This window comes from Lichenostomus cassidix, chromosome 21 (genome assembly GCF_008360975.1).
Source record: "Lichenostomus cassidix isolate B80296 chromosome 21, HeHo_3.0, whole genome shotgun sequence".
Classification (NCBI taxonomy): Eukaryota; Metazoa; Chordata; class Aves; order Passeriformes; family Meliphagidae; genus Lichenostomus; species Lichenostomus cassidix.
In genome coordinates, this window is record NC_139501.1 from 642,525 (window position 1) to 661,048 (window position 18,524).

Sequence of the window (18,524 nt, forward strand, 5' to 3'; positions counted from 1 at the left end):
TACCAGTCTAAGCCATGAGCACTACAATGTCAAGTTCAAGCTCAATACCTTGTCTTTCCAAACTCCCTGATTCAGAGGATGCAGGATTTTTCCAACAGAACCTGGAGTGGATATACCAAAGGAAGAATAATTTTGGACTCTCACCATATCTAATACATCATTTACCAAGTCTCCCCTTCCTGTTGCTAAGTTCAGAATGCTCTGCTCGTTGGAGCTCAGATCTGATGTAGTGACAGATCTTATATGAGGCAAGCTCTGGGTACCAAGTCTGCACCACCTGACTTCCCTCTTCCCCTCTGCCTTGGAAACTGAACACAGCTCTCCAGGTTGTAATCTTGTTTGTACTATCTTGACCTCATGTGTATAAGTAATTAAAATTCCCTTTGCTCTGGGTCATTTTGCTATTTGTGAATAGCCGAATGCAGCATCACTCCTCTTTGTAGGGTTTACACTGATGGAGTCGTTTGAGATATACTCTTTGTCTTTCATTGCAACAGTCTTAAAAAAAAATTCCATTATAACTGTCAATTTTTAAAGCCTCAGCATCATCTCAGACTCTCATCCTGGTGGGCAGACAGAATTGTTAGCATTCCCATACTGTGATAGGGTTCACCCCTGTAGGTCTGGTAGCCTGAGGTTCAAGTAAATCAATCTACACTTGACAAATCAGTTTCCTGTACAACTTGTATATCCCTCAGAGCCAGGGCAAGACAGAATTTTGTGTTTCAGAGGGATGTAAACCCTCAGAACCAACCTCAGCAGATACACAGCTCCAACAGACTCCTGCTCATGGACACTGGGGTGCAGCCACCCACATTCTACAGTAAGACACCCCCAGTTCTTACCCTTCCTGCTGCAACACAGCCCTAAACATCTTCCTGCTAGAATGCTTCCCCATTCCCCCACCCACACCATGCTGTAACAATTCTTCCTCCCAGCAGCCACATCTCCCACAGCCCTCAAACACCAGCCTGGGGTGCAGGGCAGGTTCACACTGCTGCCTCTTCCTAAAAGGAGGAAGGGGACTTTCCTTCCTCTCCTCTGCTGCATGGGAACCTCAGGCCATGCTGTGACAATGTGAGGCACAGCCAGCACAGAACAAGGGAGAGTCCAGCTGTGGGATGAGCTGCTGCTCACTCTGGGCTGTGCCCACCGAGCTCTGGAGCCTCCACAGCTGCAGCTTTCAGGCTGCAGATAAATAAACTCTCGAGCTGCACAGCAAGCAGTGCCTTGGACTCCTCAGACCATGCAAGAGGAAGGCAAGTGCCACTGTCACACAACACAGGCCACACAGCACCAAAAATGCACCCAACAATAGATTCCCATGGCTTCCAACACAAAGTTATTCTGCACAGTTCACAGAGAATTCAAGTGTACTCCCCTTTTCACAGGTATTTCTGCTCTGTGGAATACTTTTGTAAGGGGAAAGTAAAAAACTGTGCAAGACAGACTTTCTAAGGAAATTAGGAATGAAATGCACATGAAACCATTCCACACTGACTCCTGTCTCTGGTTCAGACCAGCACAGGCAGCAAAGACTCCACGTTTACGCCATAATCCCTCATTAATTTTGAGCTGTGGAATAATTTCCTAGGGAGCAATCAGAAAAGATGCATTCATTGGTACTAATCACTTCCTAAGAGTCATACATGCAATGAACCCATCATACAATGCCCACACCTCTTTATCACTGGGCAGGAAAAGTGGTGGAGGAAAATAATAATGAGACAAAATTCCTCTATTTAGATGAAGTCAAGTCCACGACTTCCCTTGTCCCATTTGCCTCAGTCCAGTGTTTTTTACTCTGCAGGAGTATGTGCATGGGACAGAAATAAAAGTTCAGTTTTACTGGACGCCATGTAGAGAATATAGGGAACACACCTGAGGAATCTGCCCATAAAGGTGAATTTATGCAGAGTGTCAGAGTGCAACAGACACATCTGAAACCACCCAGTCAGTATTTAAGCCAGCAGCTGACATAAAACACACTAACACAAATTTCCTCTTATGCAGTTTATCAACCACAGCTCTGGTGTTTACAACATGCAACTGCTATGGAGAGGAAAAGGCAAAAAATAAGAAAAAAAAAAAAGCAGCAAGGTCACACATGGAGCAGCGTTCCTCAAACCTCTATGAGGCTGCAGCGTCAGACAGACACGGAAGCTCAAACACCCACAAACAAATTGCAAAATTACTAAACCCCAGGACTACCAAAATACCTCTCGAGTTTATAAGAAATGAGCCGTGCAGAGCCCACAGGTGATGTGCTGCGTGGGAGACTGCAGGAAGCCACTTTCATTGCAGGCATGGGTTTGGCTGGGGGAGGAGACCACGGGAATTTTGAAGTGCACACGTGTTTGACATGGCTTTACCACTTTTTCAGCAGACCTGAACCAGCTCTGAGCTTTCACAGCCTTTTCAGTGTGTTCTCAAAGAGTTCCAAGCTTGGTCTTGGTTTTTTGGTTGGGGTCACAGGGTCTACACTGCAGAAAGTAATTTGAGCATTGACTGACCATCAAATTAACTCACAGATTGCCCTTCAAGACAGATCGGGAAAAATCCTGAAGCAGGTCAACGTGTCAAACTGTGGCTGCACGTGGGAGTTTGGCAGGGAGGGAGGGAAGGAGGGAGAGGGACTCCCCCCTTGCAGGCTCTTGTATTTTCCTCAAACCCTAGTTTAAAATATTCTAATTTCCTTTACTTGGTTTACCATCATATGACTTCTACCTCTAACAAATATAAAAATCAAATAGTTTTTTTCATGTTATCAGCTTCCATTTTGTACATTGATCTCTCCTATCCTATCAGTTGCCTGCACTGATTCGCTCATTCTTTCAATAGCAGTTCATTGTTCACCCAACTCTACATACCAGACACAAAGTTATGTAGGTTTGACAATGCATTTTCTTAGAGATTTCTAAGCCCCTGATCAATCTGACTTTTACTTAGATGAACCATTAGACTGATGCCAATGTACCATGAACTGTCAGTGGGCAAGGGATGAAAATGCCCATAGCTGACTCTTCAGGCCTCTGAGATGCTATAGAGCATCCTCTTCCCGACCAGAGAAACTGATAAAAAACAGCACTTAAGTACTAAAAATCAGCATCTTCTGTGCATCAGGATATCACTGGGGAAACATGGATTTTCCCACCTTCAGTGGAAGTGTTCTAGCTATAAGTAACCACTGGATCTAAAGAACCCTTGGCTTGTGTCCTTCCCTTTATGAAATAAAGAATCCTCTGAGCTTTGAGATTGTTCAATGCCCACCTTACACACACACTCTCCAACAAAACAGGCTCACAGGGAAAGTAATGGGAAGCAGAACTTCACTAATGTGATCTGAACTGCAGCTAACCTTGTTTGTGTGCAGCGCTGATGATGAAAGGGCTTGTCAGCAAGAGAAGAGATAGGAAAGCAGAATGTACATGTGTTGATGAAAACAGGCTGCAGTTTTTGGGGCTCCCAGCTCCAGGAAGAGCATCAGAGCAATACACCATCATTCAAGCTCAGCAGAAACTTAGATCCAACCAGAAGCAATAGCCAGAGGGAGGAAAAGAAGAGCTCAGGCAAAGCAGTTTAAGAGAAAAAGAGATGTAAAGCCATTCCTCATTCTGGGCATAAAACAGTATCACCAGAGAGAGGGAGGCAGAGAAACAGAGAGTGAGAAAAGCATCTGATGGGAGACTTGAGAACCTTGCTCTGGTGGAAACTTCTAAACAGCTTTTAGGCAAGTTCAGAGTATTGCCTGTGGAACTAACTAGTGGGAATCTGTATATTTACTGGTCAAAGCAAAAGCTTGAAAACCAACACTGCAAAGTTCCATTCCCAAACCTGACAATTGTTTGCTGCACATCAAACAACAAACTCCTCAGTGTTTCAACTCTCTCATATGCACAAGTACAGTCTGTAACTCATGACGGATGTTGTAACTCTTAAATGCTGGCAAAGTGATGTGAGATCCTTGCACCCTTGCAATTACTGCTAACACAGGCAGAGCCCGGGAGTTGAAGGAAGTTGTGCTAAACGAAAGCTTCCAGCTGAAGAAGTTGCTGAAATTAGGCTTTTTCAACTGCTGCCATGAGTGGACAGTACCAGAAACTCAAGTCCATCTTGCTGATGAAAACAAAAAAAAAGTAATGCATTTCTAATGACCTCTATCATGACATTCGACTTTCTTTACTTTCAGGTTCCCATCTCAGGCACATACAGCACACTGTGTTTGAGAATCCCTTCTGGGAGTTCTGAAGAGACACCCTCATGCCCTGCCAAAAACATGACCCTAAGCTAACCCACAGCAGAAACACACGTGGCTGTGAACAACTAAGCCAGGCAGCACAAGTCCTACACCAGGGAAGGTCTGGCTGACCAGATGTTGCCACTCCCCAAGCCTCGGAGTGACAGTTGTGGCGACAAGGTACCATGAGCCAAACCTACCGTAGAGGCCAGGCAGATGCCAGCAGCAGAAGTGCTCAGGCCGGCAGGTGATGCGGTTACTGGCCAAAACAGCCAGCCCGCCATCCATCCATCCATCCATCCATCCGCCAGGACACCGAGCCCAGCGCTGCCACCAGCACGGGGGACACCGCGCCAAGGGCGATCCCTAAACAGCTCCCACCGCACACCCCTCGCAGGTCAGCGGCTCTGGACAGCCCCGATCCCCACGGAGCAGCAGCGCCTTCCCCAAAGAGCAGCGCTGTTTGCCAGAGGCTCCCGACAGAGCCGGGATTTGCCGCAGACGGCCCCAGCCGCGGCAGTGCCCCGCAGCGCCGGCCGCGCACCCCGGGAGCCCCAGGCTCCGCCCGGCCCCGCTCCCCCAGCCCAGGCTCGTTCCCATCCGTGTCCCGGCGCTCACCTGCGCTGGCGGCCGGGGGGTCCCGGGGGCTGCGGGGCTCCCGCGCTCCCGGCCAGCCCCGCTCCGGCGCCGCCCCGGCCCCGCCTGCAAAGGGGCGTCGGGCACGGGCAGTGAAGGAGCCTCGCCCCGCCCGCCGTGTCCGGTCCGCCCCGCCCCGGGCACCGGCACGGCACGGCACGGCTCGGCACGGCTCAGGGCGGCGGGGACAGCGCGGGTCCGGCCGGTCAGGGTGCCTCCGCCCCGCCGTAGCGCAGCCCCGCTCCGCACGCACCGCGCGTTCCGCTGCGCGCCCCCGAGCCGCGGGCAGCGCGGAGAACCGGCGGGGAGCGCAGCGCCCGCGGCAGGGAGCGATGCTGGCAGCCCAGCGCACAGAGTGTCCGGAGCATGACATGGCTGCCACCCTGTGCCGCACTGCCGCTGTCCCTGCTGCGCACACCGAACTGCTCGGGAGCCGCAGCGCTGAACAGCACAGCGCTCAGGGCAGCCCTGCATCCACATCTGTGTGCAAAACTGCCCACATAGGAGATGTGAAATGGTTTGGGATTCACTCCTTCCCTGAAAAGCGCTCCTTCGACAACCTCATTCATACAAACTGTTCTTTCTTCATCTGAAAGAGTGTCGGAACCGTAGAAACTGGCTGACACTAAGTCTGAGAGAAAAAGAGTGGGAAGGGCATTTAAAGGGAAAAGACCTGGACTGTAAGGGGAGTGACCCCCAGAGACAAGAGGAGAGACGCTGGTGGTACTTGCAGGGTGCTCTCCGTGGATAACAGTGCGATAAGGATGGGGAATAGCCCAAATCCCAAAGGAGAGAAAGTGGATTTGAGGGATGAGAAGAAACACCTCCCAGGCAGGCAAAGTGCCCGCGGGTCCAAGGTAGGAGCAGGGTAGGTGTTCCACTTCCACCTGCTAATCATGGGAACCGGACCAAGCACTCCTTTAAATGCTGGATACCAAGGACACACAGGGTTATCCACTCTTTTCTTTTTCTCCCTCCAACCTGTTGTACAGATCCATTGACTGCAGGGCAAATCACCTGGGCACTAAACCCCTGTGCAAGGTCTCATCCCACCAGTGCCCCAAGGCTCAGCCACTTCTCACACCCCCTCGGGGCTACCATCACCCTTTGCTCAGAGCAGCTCTCCCCCTTGTCACAGGAAATTAGTGGCTCCAAAGCAGCAGCAGATGGGGATAAGAATTTTTTCCAGTGTTCAAAGACAATCATTCCTCTCTGTCTCATTAAATTTTCAGCAGCAATTAGATACTCAAAGACCATTTGCTCGCTTGAAAAGTCTCTCTCTTTTCACACATCCCCCCTGAAATGCCCACTATACTTTGGGTCACAAGTGAGAAAAGATTGGGAATGTGGATTTGTGATTTTATTTATTTCACTGCCACACATGGAAACAAACAACGCCGGTACAGGACATGGTTTGTGCTACTGCATCACCTCGACTGGTCCTGCAGTTTTACGACTCCCAGAATCACCATTTTTCCTACAGCTTTTGCTGCTGGAGACGTGTGATTAAGGTATAAATTCTTCCCCCCCCATGTTATCATCCAAGAAAAGCTCATTATTCTTGCAATCTGACTCATTTTTTTCCCTGAACATTACTAGTTGGCAACACATATCTTGCCAACAGTACAAAATGTGACTGTTGAAACATTCATTCTTCAACTCCGTTTGAATCTACTATCGCGTCTCCATGTGACCTTTTAACGCTCAGAAATTGTCTATTTTAAATCATCAGCCCTGACATGTGTTGAAGATATTTTTAACAGACTGTTTACAGGAATTCTGGTTTCTGTTCTGGCTTTTTTTTTTTTTTTTCCTTTTCAACAGCTTTTCTGTTCATCATCTCCAAGTTTCACATGTACAGCTGTACTGAACACCAACAGGGCATTTGCCCACATGGCTTGTGAGAAATTGGACATCAGAAACCGTAGGGAACTCAAAGTCAGAAAAAAAAGATGCAACCTGCTAGATTTAAATTCGAGACCTCCAGGAAGAACAGAAGGGAAGGTTAGTTAGTTGTTTTTCTTCTGTGTTATTGAGAACCTAACAGGGCTCTTGCGTTTGAAGAGAGCACTGCTAAGAAGGGCAAGTGGCATTATTTCAAATGCACCCACCATGAGGGACATGCAAGGCGTGCCAGTTCACAACGAGCATCTCCACTCCATGCCACTCTGGTTTACATTTACCCAGAGTTGTTCAGAAAACTCTGAAAGGTTAATTTTGTGTTCTCAGCTCTCAAGCTCTCCTGCTGCATACAGGCATGCACTCTACATCACTTAATCTGGTGGATTTGCAGAAACACACAATTCCACTCCACTGCTGAGTCAGGGGGTGCCTTATCCTGCCTGGGGAACGATGCAGACCCCAGCCAAATATTCACCGCTGTCCCACCATCGAGATATTTAGCCAATGTTTGCAGATGAGACAGGGCCAACTTTTATAGAAGAAACATCGCAAGGAAGAAGAGGATGACAATGAGCAACGTAACCACAACACCTTGGTATTTACAGGATAACCCAGCAAGAATGCTTCCACCCAAAGAGACAAACACCCTGACTGCCCTCCTGGCTCCCAAGCCACAGAAATGCTAATAGATGCAGTAAATAGTAACACTTCTGGAGGTGTGTTCCCTGCTGCAACAGATGGGGCCAGAAGAATCTCCTTCATCATTCACTTGCAGGGGATAAACAAATAAACAAACCAACAAACCAACCCAACCAGGTCGCTGCATTTCATTGCACCACAAGGCAAACAGGAAGCCCGAGCAGTGTGAGGAGAGTTGAAGCTCTCTGCTCCATGTGGTTAACACTACTCAAGGTTGACACTACTCAACAGCGGCAAACCGCGCTTGGCTGCAGTGCTGCCGCGGGGCTGCAAACACGGCTGGGAACTCACTTGCGTTTAAAAGTCAAAAGAGGGGCTTTGAGTTTGTTTTTTTTTTTTTGCAACAAGATCTGAAATAGGATCACAGCCACCCAAAGTGTGCAGCAGTGAGCCACGCTGGCTCCACAGAGGTGGAGCTCACCTGTCTGAGCACAGCCTTGGGCCACAGCCTTTGCCGAGAAAAGCCTCTGGCCAAACCAAACTGCTTCAAGATTTAAAGGTCACTGTTTCTTTTCACATGTCACACAAAAGCTCTCTGTGCTATAGAATAACACTACACTGCTACGGGCTTTGGGGATTTCTTTAAACACACACACATATATATGGGTATATATGCATATATATATATATATAGATATAGTTGGGGCACCCAGGTCTTCTTGCAGCAAGCAGTGTGCACACTGAAGTGACATTAGCAGATCAGGATAAACTGCACTAAGTATTTTAACTGGACCTCACAGCCTCCCCTGCTGAACACATTGATTTCCATATTTTAAAGAAGGGAGAATGATGACAAAGATACCCAACTCTCTTGCTGAAGGCCAGAGTGGCCTCATTTGGTGTCCTTGCCTAGATAAAAATACTGTTTTATTTGTGTGACTATGTATTTAAATGAAGGATACTGCAGACTTGAGAACAACGCATTCCTCTCTAGTTTCCCCATAAATGTTTGCAGAGGAAAAAAGTAACAAGACATGACCTGAGTCAGCTGCAGTGGCAGCTGAGATTCCCATCTTGACCATCAGCAGCACCACAGGGCTTCTACAGGAGAAAAATCCCTGGAGGCAGTTCTACTTCAGAGTTATGAAAATGAAGTAGGAGTTTGTTTGGTGCCTCCTTGGCCGTTTCTCCATCAGAATATCGAAGTTATAACCTCTGCCCATGCCAAAGTTTTGTGCTGAGGAAAAAGGCAAGTTCTGTTGATTGTAGGTGTTGCAAGCAGCACATTATCCCAGAGAACACAGTGGAAGGCATAAATCTACAAGGATTTATAAAGTTGTACAAGGAATGTGAGACTGCAGCTCTGTCAGGGATACAGTGTGAGTTAGTGACTGCAAAAAATGTAAGACAAAATGGTTTGGGGAAAAAACCCACAAATCAGCAAAAATCCCCAGCAAAATTACAGACCCTGCTGTGAAAACGCAAGGCTTTCAAGCGCAGGACCTGGATCAAGGCACTCATGTTCTGCTCCTCACCCTGGTGCTGATGTCAGAGCTTTTACTGCATCATGTTTGTGTGCAGAACACAGGGAATAGACCTTCGTGTTCCACTGGGCGTTTTGGGAAGCTTTGCTGTTTGTACAACTCATCTGAGGTCTTCAGCTGGTGGTGCTGCACAAGTTCAGAGCATTAATGTCACAACACTCCATGTTTTTATCACTTCGGAACATGACTGCAATACAAACACAGCATTTCCCCCACACAGGGAATGCCACTCAAAAGCTCACTTCTGTTGAAGATGGGTTTTGATACAAAACCAAAAAATGTCAAACACAGATGGCCAGAAGCTCCATCCCACTTTTGACTATCGGTTCGTCAGGAGGGACAAACAACTTTCTTTTCTCTTGTTGTTTTCTTTTTTTGCAATACAAGTGAGTGATCTTTAAAACCACAAATTTCCATTATGATTTGTAACTGCCTATTTAACTAAACTGTGCTGTTTAATCTTGAAATTACTGTTAGGGGATTCTGGATCCTTTTCTTTGCTACCAGAAGGAAAGCAGCACTCCGTCTTCCCACACTCAGAAGTACAGTTCAAGTTCACATGAACATTGGGTTCTCACAAAACACAAAACTAGACCTCAGTGATAAAGTCACAGTGCTAAAAAGAAAGTCCTTCTTCCAGTTTGGGAATTTTGGGGGTCTTTATTAATTGTTTCCAGTAAGACCGGATCTTGCAGCCTCATGTGTGGGTGGCTGGCTGCACTCTCAAGACAGATGCAGGTGCCTGCCTGTGCTAAATATTTTGCACAAACTCAAGAGTTTGTTATATTTCAGTGGTTTTTGTTTGTTTAGCTTCACTTGACATCTAAAATGTGTATTCCAAACTAAGCAACATTCAGAACCCAAACAAATACACTCTCTGCATAAAAATCAGAATATATGTATCATGTTACCAAGTGAGGCAGATGCCAGTGACAAATGCTTTAAGAATTTTTAGCAGCCACCTGAAAAATCACTTAAGAGTCAGAAATAAGTAGCAAAGGCCATTGCATGAGTCATCAGTGACAGCAAGGAGAAAAGGAATGTGAATGGAATTTCTTTTTTCTAAATGACACATGGCTCTGGCTGAAAGAAAATTATTTTTACTGTTACCAGAGGACAATTTCCATTTACAAACAGGGGAATTTCCACCTGAGACATATTGATGAAGACTCATTTACATAGCTGGAGGTAAAATTACATCTTTTACCCTGGGAACAGCAACGAAGGAAAAATAAATTATTTTCTGTAGCAGGAAAGTGCAAAATTTTTGTCCTCAAATTTTGGTCTAGAAATAGATAATGTTTGTTTTCATTAAGTCTTTAAAAATATTTACGAAGAAGAGAAGATGTATTTCACAGAAGGGAACAGTCCAGCCAGCCTAAACAGAACCAGGACTGGGAAACTGTACAGGACAAGTATTAACTATGTTAAGCACTTGGATTATGTGCTACAAGGGCAAGTGTGGCTCAAAAAACAAAGTGAAAAGCTCCATTGTTTATTATGAGAGTATCATCATTTACAACACAGCGACAGCCAGGTCTGAGTGAGGTTGGAGCTACACCACAGCATCAGGAGGCACTTGAGCAGCTCCAGGTGAGCAGGGCTCACCTTGCCCCTTTCCAGGGCACAAACTCCCTTCCAGGGCAGCGGGAACAGGAATGTTCGGTTTTGGTTCATTTCAGAGATCAGCATTTTTTTCCCCCTGCCCCTTTTTATTGCTTGTTTTTCTGCTGTTCCCACAAAAAGAGGAATAAACTATCAAACAAAAGCCGCCATAAGCACCTGCAGCCTGTGGTGCTGGGGGGCTCTGCGAGATGATAACTTTGCATTGAATTTCCTATTTTATTTCCTTGCTACCTGCAACAGGAAAAAACTCAACCTCTCATTTCCTTCCTCCTACCCACTTTCTGTTTGGTGTTTTGAGCAACTGGTGTACATTAGCTGCAGTCAGGAGCCAGATTTTCAATTTGCTCCTCTTCTAAAGGCCACGGATAGAAAGACAGAGCAAAGCTTGTTGTATAAAATGACAAAGTGACAGGGGTGAGGAGAGGGCAGTAACAGACACAGAGTTCACGGGCACAAGTGGAATTGATGTTTGGATCCCAATAGGATGGAACCAGGTGTACAGCACTGTCAGAAAGGAGAGGATTGAGCACAGCTTCAGCTTTCTGAATTAATCTTGGAAATCTAATGGAAAAATGTAATGAAATCCTTACAGCCTCTTTCCATAAGCACCAGCTCCACAGGTATGTGCTGCTCTGGACAGCACAGTAATGCTGCCAAGCCACACTTGGTGACTTTGAGAATGGACTGACCACACACCACCCACCCTCTCATGGGCCCTTTGGGGTGCTCTGGGGAGCCAAGGTTCTCACTCAACCCTCTAGAGAATAGTTTGCAAAGAAAAGGTGCCTTGAAAGACATTCCTCCCCACCCTCAAAAGCCCCCAACAAAAATACAACTACAGACTACACACGTGATTCCTTCAGTAGCAAGAGCAAAAGAAATTCAGAAGCCCTTTGACACTAAAAATACATCCTTCCTCCTCCTCGGACTTCTCCTTTCCCAGAAACATTTCTCTTTCTGTGCTATTTCCCAGCCTGTCACACTTGTCTCTTGGCTCCCACCCTGGAGCCAGACGAATGTCCTCTCAAAGCACAGAGGTCCCGATGGGCCATGTGGGCTTTTACTGCTGTGCCACTGAGCCCCAGCACCCACTTAGGGCCTCTTCTCTGCTAACAGGTCATGCCCTGACTGTTCCTCCCTGCACATTATTTATTTACCATTCTTCTCCTCCTTCAAAGCGTTATTGATTGCTGCTGCTCTCGGTGTGTTCCCGGCCATGGGAGTCACACGCAGCAGTGGGGAGCAGACACAGCACCACTGGCTCCTCCTCAAACACCACTCACTTTTTCCCTGCGGTCACACCAGGATCCACAGAGCAAACGTGGAGATTTAAACAGCTCCCTCGGATTAGCAAATGACAAAAATCCAACCAACAAACCCCTCCAAACCCACACCTTGTCCTTTTTCCACTGTTGAATCAGAACCAGCAAAAGCCCACAGAGATTTGAAATGTGCATCCTTCCTCTTGGCAGAATACAGGAACAGGCATCTCATCTCATTTACCAGCGTGGTTGAGCTCTTGTCCCCCATGGCTCCCATCTTTACTGAATCTTTGTCTTTCTTTTCTGATCATGGGCATGGCAGAATGTTTGGTAATAACAGATTTATGACAGGCACTGGGAATTGCTCAATCCACAGCATCAGAGAATTTTCCCCTACTCCTCTTCTTCAACTTCTTTTGTGGGGTTCCAGCTGACCATAGGAGGGAAGGCAGCCAAATATCTACTCAATGCACAAATGACAAAAAAACAGCATGTGAAATCCTGCTAAGTTGCAAAAAAGTAGAGATGACAACACCCAACAAAGTTGCACAGGAGAGAGCTGACAGAGCAAAGTCCCTTCAGTGCCCTTCAGCCACTTTGGACAGCAGTGACCAGCCACAACACAATCAAACCTTGATTCATTTTTTTATCACCTTGATTCTCAGATGATTGTGCCTGTTACCTTGGCTGTACTTTGGAGACCTTGCAGGTGCAAGCTGCCATTGGTACACATGTCCTGCCCACACGTGAACGAGCAAAGCCTGAGGGAGCCCAATAAACTGCTTGCATCCTCTGGTCCAGGGGAAAGTGGTTTACCTCCATGCTGGCAGCATCAGGAGAAGACACTGAGTGTGAGTTGTTCAGCAGAACTCCCCACTTACTCCCTTGGGATCAGTCTTATAGCAGAAAATTAAAACCAGTTACACTGCTTCTCTTAAGTCACAAAAAGTAGAGGAAGAGGCCATGAAAACCCCCAGCAGTAGCATAACTGATTCTGAATGCAACAATTTTCTCTGCTCTGAATGAGAAGTCAGCAGCTCTGATTGCATGTGTGCAAATTCCCCCAGAATTTCCCTGAAACCTTCCATTACAGAGAGGCAACTGAAGTCTAGTATTAAGTTTAGGCTGAACCTTGTTTATTTACCTCAGTTAAGATTATCTGATAGATCTTATCATGGGTGAGTGAATCACCCTCTACTACATATGTGCAGCTGGCTGTCCCCAAGGAAAGGAGCAGAGCAGCAGCTCTACAGACTGTGTAAGTGCTCTGTGTAAAGGGGCTTCTGCTAGCGCTGCTTTTTCCTCCCCTTTTTGGCTGATTGCCTTAACTGAAGAACAAAATTCTGGTGGGAGGACTAAGAACAGCCAAGTGACAGGCTGTTTCCTCTAACATACAAGACAGTTGTAGCTTTTATGCTGTCTGTGTGCATCACAGGTTTACAAAACCCCAAAAATTTGCTTAGATAATGCAGAAAAATCTCTCTGCAAGAGCTTGCAAGAGCAAGGGGGAACACCTGCTAAATTCTAAACAGAGATGCTGGGAAGACTTGTCATGGGAAACAGAACCAGGAGGATAACAACCCTAGGAATTAATCTGGAAGACATGAATGAGTGTCACCGTGAAATCACCAATGACCAAGTGACATTTAGCACACAGTAGAGACTCACTGTTGAATCTTATTAACTACATCCTTGTTTCACAGCAGACAGCTCTGCCCACAGATCAGAGACCACAGCATTACAGTGCAAAAATCATTCATGAGCCTGCTGGTGGCTCTGCAAGGAACTGTAGAATGAAGGAGAAAAAGGAATTGTAGTGGAAATCTATTCCCATCATTCAGAAACCTGGACTAACCAGCATTCTGTCCAGTTCCCTTACAGCTCTGGCACCAATTTATACATGGAAAAGGCAGGCAAGCCTTCTCAACAAACATTTGCACAGGCTGTGCTCACCTCTCCGCATATCATTGGTCCTATCTGGTACCACTGGTAACTACTGAAAAGCCACAAAAATGGCACTCAATCTGCAGGAGCCTTTGGTGGAAGCAGCTTCAGTGAGGGGATGCCTCCTCCCTCCTTGTCCTCCTCTAATGGGCATGCAAAGATCATACATTATTTTTCATCTCTCCCCAGCCACAGATTAAAGGGGCATCTTACCCAATTCCCCTTCCTTTCCCATCCCCAGTGAAGTCCTGTCTTTCTCTGCTATGGCAGCTGTTTTTCCTTCTCCTCCCAGCCCATTTGCCTGCTGTTGTATTGCTAATTATTTTTACAAGGCTCAATAATTGATGCAATCTTTCCCATTTTTCATCTCCTTCCTAGAGCAGTGTCTGGCAAGCAAGGAGCTCCTGCAGCAGCTGTGCTGCGTTGGCTGCTCCTGCTGAGAGCAGCCAGTGCCAGAACAAGACTGTGCAACCTAATCCTCTATTTACCTTTCCCTGGACTCAGCAGTCATTATCCAGAGGAGCAGCTTTGGAAGTCACTTAGCAACGTGCCAGCAAACCAAAGCTCTGATGTCACCAACAAAAATAGCATCTCAGAAACACCCAATTGTCTCATGCCCTGAACCAAAGTATCTGGAGCCATGTAGCTCCATTCCTCAAAAATTGCTGCTTCTAGAGAATTTATCTTTGACTTGCTGGCAGACAAGACAGCAACACAATGATTTCAGGATAAAAATAATCTCTCATTCTTCAATAATCACACTGACTGGAGCACAGGGCTCCTGCTGCCTCTCTCCAATGCATAGCACTGAACAAGAGCACAGATCAGATACTGAAGTGACACAGGTCTGTGTGGTAGAGCAGCTCCCTCAACCCTTCAAGTTATTCACCTGTGAAGATGAGTTACAGATTTAAAACAGTCTTCTTCACTTTTGCCTTTTACTTATGGAAAAGCAGGCCATTTCCCCCCCCTCAAAGCAGCAGGTAGAAAACATGGCAGTAAATACAGAAATTATACTGACAGCAGAGCTCCTAATGCAACCTCTGTTTTTTTAATGAATGCTATCAGGTCCCTAAAAACCAGAAGTCATAACTGTTGAGAATTTTCAGTTCTTTGCAAATTTTCAGTTGATAATTGACCCTGGCTGTCAGTTTGGGAACCACTTCCCAGAGAGTTCACTATCGTCCAGCTGTACAAGCTGCCCAGAGTTATGGAAAAGGAGGGCAGCTCCTCACTGGTGCACTCCAAACCAGAAGCTTCCTCATTTCACACTCTTGAGCAAACCTAGACTGTATGGTGGCTTTTAAACCATAAAATCCCAGATTCTGCAGGAATCAGCACTGGTGGTTCAACATTCAGCATTATTCTGCCACTGAGTACATCTGACTGATTATCACAAGACTCCTAAGAACAAGACAAATTCTAGTTTTGTCCATTCAAGAGCAACTGAGAAAGGCAACTGCCAAAGAGGAAAATCAACGGATAATTCTGCTGCTGCACAGCACTGGGCAGGGCATTTATGGGGAGCACACACACACACATACACACCACAGCACCCCCTGCTCGGAGAGCCACTTCTGTGGGACAAGATCACACCTGGAGGAACACACAACACGCAGTGCCTTTTCCAGAGCCTGCACCCAGACCACTGCAGGTGTTTCCAGGGGTTTCTTCCAGGCGACCAACCGCCAGCCCTGTCCTGCTCTCTCGCAGCTTGTTGTTTCTAAGAGCAGTGGTGTGAAAAAACAGGAAGCCGTGCAGAGAAGAGAGAGAATACAGATTGAGGCACGAAACTGCAGCAGCCCCAGCTCCCCCAGCACTACCCCACCCCCTCTTCCCTTCCCACCCCCTCACCACAGGCCACATTCTCGATGAGAAATGCTCTACTTGCTCTTGACGGGAAACTGGGTACGGAGTTGGGCGGCCGGAGAGCCTCGGCGGGAGGGGAAATCCAGCAGCACGGAGGGAAACGCAGCTCCCTGGGTTCTGATGGCCACGGAGTAAAGGAACAGCTCAAATCGGACACTGCTCCACAGGTGCATCCAATTTACTCTTCAAGGAAAAGTTTATAGCTCCCTTATCCTCAGAAGTTCAGATTTGCAGCTCCAAAGCTCCACTGAGGACCATTCTACAAACTGCTTGAGCATTATCTACGATTTGCTGCAATCCAGACAGGTCTTTGCACCATTCTATGCCTATATAATTAAGGAATAAGGATTCCGAGTCACATTTCTCTATTGAAGAAAGACAGCAGATCCTCTTGTCTATAGCTTTCTGTATTCACAACTCTCCCAACTCATCCCATGCTGCCAAATTCTGACACAAATCTTTTGTTTTGCAGGACTCTTCATTACCCACACCCTTATCTCTTCAGTCTCCAACATAAGGCTGAGAGATTAAAAGGGTGGAGATGAAGAAACAACAGTTGGGGCAAAAAACACTGGTAGGGGACAGAAAGGCCAAGCAGACCACCAAAAACACGCCAGCACCTTGCATTGCACAGAGAGTATTCCCAGCTTCATCCTGCACAACCACGGCTGTGCTTGTATCCACCAATTGTCTGGATAAAAGAGGAAAGGAAGGAATGTCTTGGGAATCCTGGTGTTGCTGAAAACCAGGAAAAAGCCAAACACCACACTCAGCTTGGCCAATGCTTCTGGAGACCAGCATTCCAAAATCAAATCAGGTGGGATAAGCGTGCACAGCCTGAGCCACAGCAGGTGACAGTGCACAAGGTGAAGGCACAAAATGAGCTGCCGCAGCCTGTAGCAAGTGACTGTCCAGGGTCAGTCACAGGCATTAGCACATGGAGACATCAGCAGGGCACCTCCCCACACCGTGCTTGGATTTTGTCAATCCAAAGACTTTTACATCCCTACTAACTCGGCACCATGCACAGATAAACTGTCTTGCTTTCCTACTGTTAGAAATGCATAAAACCATTATTAATTGCCAAAACCAAGGGTGAGGGAGTAAGGACAAACATGAGGCTACACAAAGGAGAAGAATTAAACAGTCTGATATCTACTGGTGGGAAAGAGGAATGCTGTATTTCCTCAGTCCTACCCACAGCCTCTGTACTGTTCACAAAGGGATGTGCTGGGCTGGCGTTTATTTATAAAACCTATAAGAATGTTGACCTAAGACTATAACTTGGAGAAAAATAAGCAGAGGTCAGGTTTTCTAAACGCAGTCACAAACCCAAGAGAGAAGCTTACCAGTAAGACCTTCGGCTTTTAGAGGGAAGCAGAATTCAGGAGAGGCCCCAGCACTTCTGAGCTGCCAAGGAAACCCTGCAAACCATGAGCCATCCCTTGGTTTAAGTGCAGCCCATGCTGCAGCTTTCTGTTCCAGCCACAGAATCAAGGCAGGGTCTGGGGGGGAGCCTGAGGGTGCCTGAATGAGCCTGAGGGGGATTCCCAGTACCTCTCTTTGCTGGCAGAGGTAGCCAGCCTTCCCAGACTCTTGAATTTTTTGTCTTCTTAAATAACTGATGAAGAAAGATGCTCCTACAAGCAGGGATTCAGAGCAGGGCCTTTATCTAAAGGCTCTGAATCATTCTTTGTAAGAGACCATCCCTGCTGACAATTGAAGGAGCCTCTGGAGAAGGCAGACAGATAATAAGTGATGATTAACTCTTGTGTGGCATTTGCATCAGAACAGCCATGTGAAAGACTGAGCTGTTTGCTGCTGGGGCTGCGGCTCATTATCCAAACCTGCTCAAACAAAAAGCCAAGGCAAGAACAAGCAGTCTGCATCCAAATATTTGACCCAGAAGTAGCTCGGCCATAGGCAGCCCTATTATTCCTATCAGGAATAGCATGAACTCCACCGACATCTGTTGGGACCTCACCACCTTAAGGAAAATTATCCAAGCCCAGCACTTTGTGGGATGAGGCTGGAGGGGTGAGCAGGAGGAACCCTGCAGGTGAAAACGGCACTTGGACATTCCCACCTCCATGCGCAGACTTTCAGAATGTCTTTGGCATTGATCCAACAGGTATTTATTGTTCCTTTTTCCGGAGGGGACGCTGGTATTTCACAAGGAGCCCTTCTGAGCCCCAGGAACGCCGATCCCCGTGCTGGGATGTGGCACAAACACCCCATCTAGCGACAACCACAGAGGGAAGCGCTCTGAAAAAAAGCTTTTTTCTGTGTTCCGCCTGCCTGGGCTGGACGCTGCAGCCCAACGCTATTACCACGACAGGAACAAAGCAGAAAGCGACGACAAATTGCTCACTCTGGACCCACAGATCCAAAGCAGCCCGAGTGCCTCACAGAGCCACTCAGAAACACCACGTGTTTAGAAATTCACTTCATATACTCCTCATCATCTCTTATTTTCACGAGGAATAATCCCGGCAGGAGTGATCTTTACTTAAGGACACATTAAAAGCAGCCTTGTCCACGCATTTGGTGGGATCACAACCAAGACAGCCCCACAGCTGAGGGCACAGCTCCCAATCCCACGCTATGGAAGAAACAGTCACCACTCACCTCAGTCCATCCCTGCCAGGTGGATGCTGAGCCTCTCCAGAAATAACCCCTGGTTAGGCACTCGGAGTGCAGCAGCTTGCAAGGATCCTGGGGCTGTGGGTTCCTGGGGCAGGAGACCCTCATGGCCCCTCATGGCCCCCAGGCCCGGCGAGTGTGAGGCAAAGCTTCTGAGCCTCATCAGCGCAGCCGAGCTGCAGGTGTGAGGGGACAGCACAGCCCTGCTGGCCTCAGCTCACC

General features: G+C 47.2%; 1 protein-coding gene across 5 annotated transcripts in view; it reads right to left on the reverse strand.

The window, feature by feature from the left end:
- PIK3CD (phosphatidylinositol-4,5-bisphosphate 3-kinase catalytic subunit delta) overlaps positions 1-18,435 on the reverse strand; it is a 37,648-nt gene extending 19,213 nt beyond the window's left edge. For 2 of the 5 annotated variants that reach the window (XM_085079938.1, XM_085079933.1), the window contains exon 1: positions 4,856-5,008. The gene's annotated coding sequence lies outside the window, so the exon portion shown is untranslated. Of the gene's footprint in view, positions 1-4,855; positions 5,009-18,287 lie in introns of those variants that run through there. The other 3 variants (XM_085079935.1, XM_085079937.1, XM_085079936.1) reach the window with 3 other exon arrangements.
- Positions 18,436-18,524: the final 89 nt, after the last annotated feature.